This window comes from Lepidochelys kempii, chromosome 11 (genome assembly GCF_965140265.1).
Source record: "Lepidochelys kempii isolate rLepKem1 chromosome 11, rLepKem1.hap2, whole genome shotgun sequence".
NCBI lineage: Eukaryota > Metazoa > Chordata > Testudines > Cheloniidae > Lepidochelys > Lepidochelys kempii.
The window spans coordinates 2,195,039-2,201,085 of record NC_133266.1 but is presented as its reverse complement, the minus strand read 5'-3'; the positions used below and the strand labels follow the sequence as shown (position 1 = coordinate 2,201,085).

The window sequence follows — 6,047 nt, the reverse complement described above, 5'->3', positions numbered from 1 at the left end:
CGCCCTGAGCTGTTCCACGTGTCATGTAGGATACCGCTCTGCGTAGGAACGGGCCACTGACGGTGCACTGAGCATCTGCTGAAGCCACTGCCCTTCCCCCCGCCCTTCTACCCTGTGACATTATTGACTTGAACTGGGACCGTATAGAACATTGTTGCAACCAAGGTCCTGTAGTGGCACCAAATCTTGTATAAAGGGAGTCAAATGAGGTGTCTAAGAGGAGGTTATGGTTTGCTGGTTAGGGTGATGCTGTCTATCTGTGTGTATCATTTTTGTAGTTGAAGTTAGGAATATTGGCTCTGTACTGTCTGTAGTTCAAACTTATGCTCTGCTTCTGGGGGACACCCCAGACAAGCTGGTGTCAGCTCTGCCTAGCCGGCTGGATGGCCCATTAGGGACCATCAGCGACACAACTGACCCATTGAGAGAAGGCAGACACGCCTGGGGACTCAGCCAGGTCTGCAGGGACCTGCCTAGGGACAGGACTCTGAGGTGTTTCCAGGCCATGGGATGGGCAGCTTGTCCTTGGGACACAGAAAGAGACCACACGGCAAGAGACTATACAAAGCTGCTGCAGATCCTCCATCTTGTCTTCAGTCCTGCTTCTGACCTCTGGAGGGACTTGGCTACAAACTGAAGCTTTGAACCAAGGAGTGAAGGACCCATCCCAGCTGGGGATGTTCTCCAGAGACTTGATTTGAACCTGCCGTTTATTCCACCACTGCTGCAAGCCTGAACCAAGGACTTGGCCATCACTGGATGTCACTGATTCCATTTCACCAATTCTAGCTCTCGTCTGTATCTTTTCCTTTTATGAATAAGTCTTTAGATTTTAGATGCTAAAGGATTGGTAACAGCATGATTTGTGGGTAAGATCTGACTTGTACATTGACCTGGGTCTGGGGCTTGGTCCTTTGGGATCGAGAGAAGCTTTGTTCTTTTACTGGGGTATTGGTTTTCATAACCATCTGTCCCCCTACCAGTGGCACTGGTGGGGATACTGGGAAACTGGGGTGTCTAAGGGAATTGCTTGTGTGACTTGTGGTTAGCCAGGGGGGTAAAAGCAAAGTCTTCTGTGTCTGGCTGGTTTGGTTTGCCTTGGTGGGCACAGAAACCCCAGCCCTGGGCTGTGACTGCCCTGCTTGAAGCAGTTTGTCCTGACTTGGCACTCTCCGTTGGGTCCCGCCAGAACCAGCCTCGTTACATGCCCGTAGGATTCTGCGGACTGCTTTAGACAGGGGTCAAAACGTGGCAAAGGGGGCGAATCGGAGGATGGGGGTTGGCCAGGGTCTGAGCAGGGGGTGGAAATTGACTGGTCGGGGAATCAAGCAGCTGGAGCCAGCGGCAGGAGAGGGGCGAAAGGGAAATCAGGAATGGGGGGGAGGTGGAGTTAAGCCCCGGAGGGAGGCACTGGCAGAGGGTGGCAGAGGGCCAAACCCAGCCCAGGGGCGGCACAGGAGTCTGTAGGTCTCGCTGTGTCACGCAGCCCCTGGGTTCGGTGTGACGGATCGCCCGCCAACTGGGCCTGGCTTTGATCGTGCGTCCTTTGTCCCTTCATTCTTTTCTTTTGGGGTGGACTCTTCTCCCTTACTCAGGGCTGTGGTCTGCTCTTCAGCCCCTGGCGTTTGCACTCGACTTTGTCAGGCCAGGCCGCGGCTGGAGGCGGCCCCCATTATCCACGCGTCCCCCATTCACACACCTGAACCCCCTTGAAGAGGTCACAGCCGGGTTTGCAAAATGGAGCCAGCATTTTAAAATGGGGCTTTACTTACAATATGGAATCTTATTAAAACACGTGTGACGAACGATTTCGAAGGTTGGGAGTTACAGTGTTAGAATGGTGAAGTTTGGTTTGTTCATTGGACACTAAATAAAGTCATATTAATAATGGTAATTAAAGAAAAGAAACAATTTCCTAACTTCAGCCCCACGCTGACCCGCAGATGGCCTTTCAGTCCACAGGGATTGAATGGGTCACACTTGATGTAATTGTCTCAAGGCTGTATCATGTTTTTGAAACAATCTGAGCTGGCGGTTTCAGCATCCAGCAGAACTTACCACACATTACAATTAACATTAAACTTATCGGAATAAAGAACAGAATAATTGGGTGTAACAATTTTTAAAGTTGAAGGCCAAGAGGGGGCCCATCCTGTAAGAATATCATACCAATGGTGTGTTATAATTTGCTCTGCTTGTGCAGATACTCTTTATATTTCAGGTCCCTGATGTAAAATAGCCAAAAATTTCCGTCAGCTGGATAATTTGGTTGTTTTTCTTCATTAGCTTGTACAGACTTGTCCAATTGACCCACAAAGACAAGGTCAAGTTTAGAATATTACTGGTACCCAGGGTGTTAGTTCGTTTATCCTCATGAGCTGGGAAGTAGCAGGTTAAGGTGGGAGTCTGTAACATAGTGATATTACACACACCTTGCTCTGCTGGTGGTTCTTGCCACAAAAGCTCCTCTAATCCAATGGCACTGGAGCGAGGTTGAGACTCACCAGCGCAGCGCCTCCTGATGGTCGTTTAGGGAATTAGCTCTCCAGTGTACAGAGCGCCTCCTACTGGCCAGTGTCTCACCTGCCGCTGGCACCCGTGTCCCTGCCGGACCCCGGTACCCTTTACCTTGGGGTGCTGCCCCCGCAGTAACCCCTTATTCTGGGTTTCCCCTCCCAGGGGAACCCCCAACCCTCTAAACCCACCTTGCCTCAGTGGCTACTGCCAGTCATCATCTCGCCCCCGCTCACTGGGGCAGACTGCAGTGTAATGGCCACTCACCATTGGCAAGGGGTTAGGACCTGCTGCCTTTGCCTATCCCCGGGCTGCCCCTCTGCAGCCCCCCTGTACCTTTTCAAAGGCCTTCATCAAGGCCTGCAGCCTGGGGGTTTACCAGGCTGGAGCGCCCCAGCTCCCCTTGCCCTTCCCCAGCACTGCTCCGCGTCAGGGACCTTACTCCCCTTCCCACTCGCTCCAGGGCTAGAGTGAGACTTCTCCAGCTTCTGGCCCACAGCCCCCGTAGCCGGGCCAGCTGGGCCCTAACTGAGCTGGCCACAGCCGTGTACCATCCAGAAACGTGCGCAGGAAAAGGTTGTGGTCACGTTTTGTCAGCAGAGGAGTGAAGACTGTCATCTCTTTAGCGCGGCCCCAACCCCCCTCGCTTTCCGTTAGCATAAGAGCTGATGTTGTTCAGAACAGCACCGGGCTAACAGGTACGGCCCTTCGCAGCTCTCGGGAACTGCGAGTGGTGAGAATTCGCTGAGGCCAGCGGATGTCGCCGATTCCTGCAGGTAGCCGTCTGACCCACCCACGGTGTGAGAAAATGCTGCCTGCAGGAATTAGCTTCTCCCCTCGCCGTGTCACGGACAGCAGCACGTCCCGACAGTCTGCAGCGGCGACGGGTCCAACTTTGCTCAAAAAGGGTGTTTCAAGCAGTCTCCGTGTCAAACCAGCCGGATCGCTTTCCTTACCAGCGTGACAAGCCTGCAAGCGGGAGACGTGGTCTAGCTTGCCTTTAGTGGGGCTTTCGATACTGTCTCCCGCGACCTTCTCATAAACAAACCACGGAAATGAAAGCGAGATGGACATAACGATAGATACGACGGGCATAACGAGCGGGGTTCTCCAGGGATCAGTTCTGGACACGTTTCTATTCAAAATCTTAATGATTGAGATAATGGCATAGAGAGAACACTGATAAATGTCAGGTCTAGAAAACACGACCTAGAGAACGCCCTGGAGAGAACACCTGTAAAGTTTGTGAAAATGTCAGGTCGAGAAAACATGACCTATGAGGGAAGATTGAAATGCGATAAGAGTTTTCAAGCATGTACAATTAACGTAGCATCTTTTTAGAAAAGCTGCTTCTTACACTCTGTACGTATCGCTGAGGGCTGCAGAGAGCCCATTTCCCCGTAGCCATTTCACATACGCGACAGTGCAAGAAACGGCTCTCTAGAGCCATCTGCTAGGGCGGGTAACACTTCAATACAATAGCAGTTTCTTACAATCTATGTTGATCGATAAGTGCGCCCGGTAGCACATTCCTACGCGGAGCAGCATCCTTCGCTACTCCAGCACTAAAGCCGTGAGCCCCGCCCCAGCCTGCTCTGCGTAGAACTCCCTTGGGCCTGTTGTTTTCCCTGGGAGAAAAACAACCCTGGACTGTGAATGAGACTTCAGCGTCCCGCTGCCAGTCCTGCGTCCTGCCCTACGTGGGGGTAGCCAGGTGCCAGCTCCTGGCAGGGAGGTCGAACCCGCCGGGGTTTGCAGTGATTGTGGGTCCCCGCTTTGCAGTGCCGGCGGTGAATTGCAGGAGGGCACACCAAACATGCCGGCCACCCAGCCATGGTCAGTTCCTTGTGAAAGGAAGTTCTTCGTACATTTCCAATCGCTCCGTTCTCATTCGTTTCACTGGATCTATTCCCCCCCTCTTCATTCCTTTATTTATTTCTGCTCATTTCCATAACCCACAACACCCCCTTCTGTCTAAACTGCAGCCAGCCCAGGGGATGATCAAACCCTGCAGTGAAGGTGCTGGTACAAGGCCGGCGATTACATTTGCTAATGAAACCTAAGCTCAGAGCTGGCTCCAGCCTCCGGGTGCCCTCTGAGCTGACGCTCGCCCCTGCTAAAGGGCTGGAACCTCAATCCTGGCCTGTTCCTGGCCCAGCTCGAACGGCAGCGTTACGGCTCGGTTAAACGGGACCCAGCTTGTACCTGGCTGGAAGCCCTGGCCGCTCCGCAGCGTGGGGTGGGCGGGGGAGCGACCCCCAGACCACAGCTACCCTGGTAGACCCCAGAGCAGACAGCGGCCCAGTCCCCGACCCGGCTCTGCCATTGGCCCAGGGCACGCTCAGACTTCCCCTTCCATCCATGCTGTTGGGGGACAAAGGGGTACTAGCCACAAAGGCTCGTCCCTCGGGTTGGTCTGCTGGTGGCCCCAAGACTGCGGTGTATCCCGCCAGCTGTGGTCTCCGTCCCCGGCGGCTGCCGCCTGCACCGGTACAAGAGACCAGGATGGAGGACGGAACCCCGGTGTCCTGGCTGGCAGAGCATTAAGTGAAAACAAGGCCAGGGGATTCTTACAAGGGATCCAGGCCCAGGTGAGTTCATCTGTTGTAGGGAAGGCGAGTCCCTGGCTGGGGGCGAGGCCTGTGGAGAGGGGGGGGTCTCCTCTCCATGCACAGCCGGGCATCCAGGGAGCAGCTCCCTGCGCCATCCCTCCAGGCAGCTGAGCAGCCTGCCAAGTGGCAGGGTGACCAGGGAGCTCCTGGCTCTGTGCCTTTAAGGAGAGAGCGGGAGCTGGGCAGGGCTGAGCCACTGGGAGATCATTGCTCCTGGCAAGCTCAGCTGCTGGGTCAGGAGCTGCCCTGAGCGCCCGCAGCCTGGGACGGAGCCCCGGGAAGAGAGGGGGACCGGAGGAGGGGAGCCAGCTGCTGCGGGAGGCACCGGCCACTGGTAAGGGAGCCGCTTCGGTAGCAACTCCACTTCCCATGGATTTGGGGGCATTGGGGCCTTGCTGGGCAGCTGCCCTGCTGCTGCAGACGCAGCGCTGGGCACCGTCCAGGCAGAGCCGAGAGGCGCCTGCAGGGAGCTGGGGTGTATGTGGGGGACATGCCTGGCTGGACGGGGCTGGCTCCTGCTGGGTTTATTGCTCTCACAAGGTCGGTGCTGAGCGGATTGGGACAGTTTCCCAGCTGGTCTCCTGTGGCCTGAGTTAACCTCTCGGGCTCTGTAACGCACCCAGGCCGGGCAGTGCCAGGCTGTCACGGAGTCCCCGGGTGATGCTCTGGACCTGCTCCCCATGAAGCCAGTCAGGACTCTGGGGACATCTCCTCTCTGGGAGCAGCCTGTCTGCAGGACACACAGCTCACCCGGCTTCCCCCTTCCTGGGTCAGACCTCGGAGCATTCAGCCTCCTCTGCCCCTCCGTGCGCTTCCCCCTGCGAGTCCACCCAGGCGGGGTCCTGGGGAAGCCAGAGGGTCCTGCCCCCCAACTTCGCAGTCAGACATGACTCTCAGCCAACCAGTAAAAAAGAGGTTTAT

The 6,047-nt window shown here is 55.5% G+C and overlaps 1 protein-coding gene across 1 annotated transcript in view; it reads left to right on the top strand.

The window, feature by feature from the left end:
• Window positions 1-5,369: 5,369 nt before the first annotated feature.
• The window catches only part of PLCD4 (phospholipase C delta 4), a 29,430-nt gene continuing 28,752 nt past the window's right edge, over window positions 5,370-6,047 (top strand). Inside the window, exon 1 of the mRNA XM_073304924.1 lies at window positions 5,370-5,460. The gene's annotated coding sequence lies outside the window, so the exon portion shown is untranslated. The remainder of the gene's footprint in view (window positions 5,461-6,047) is intronic.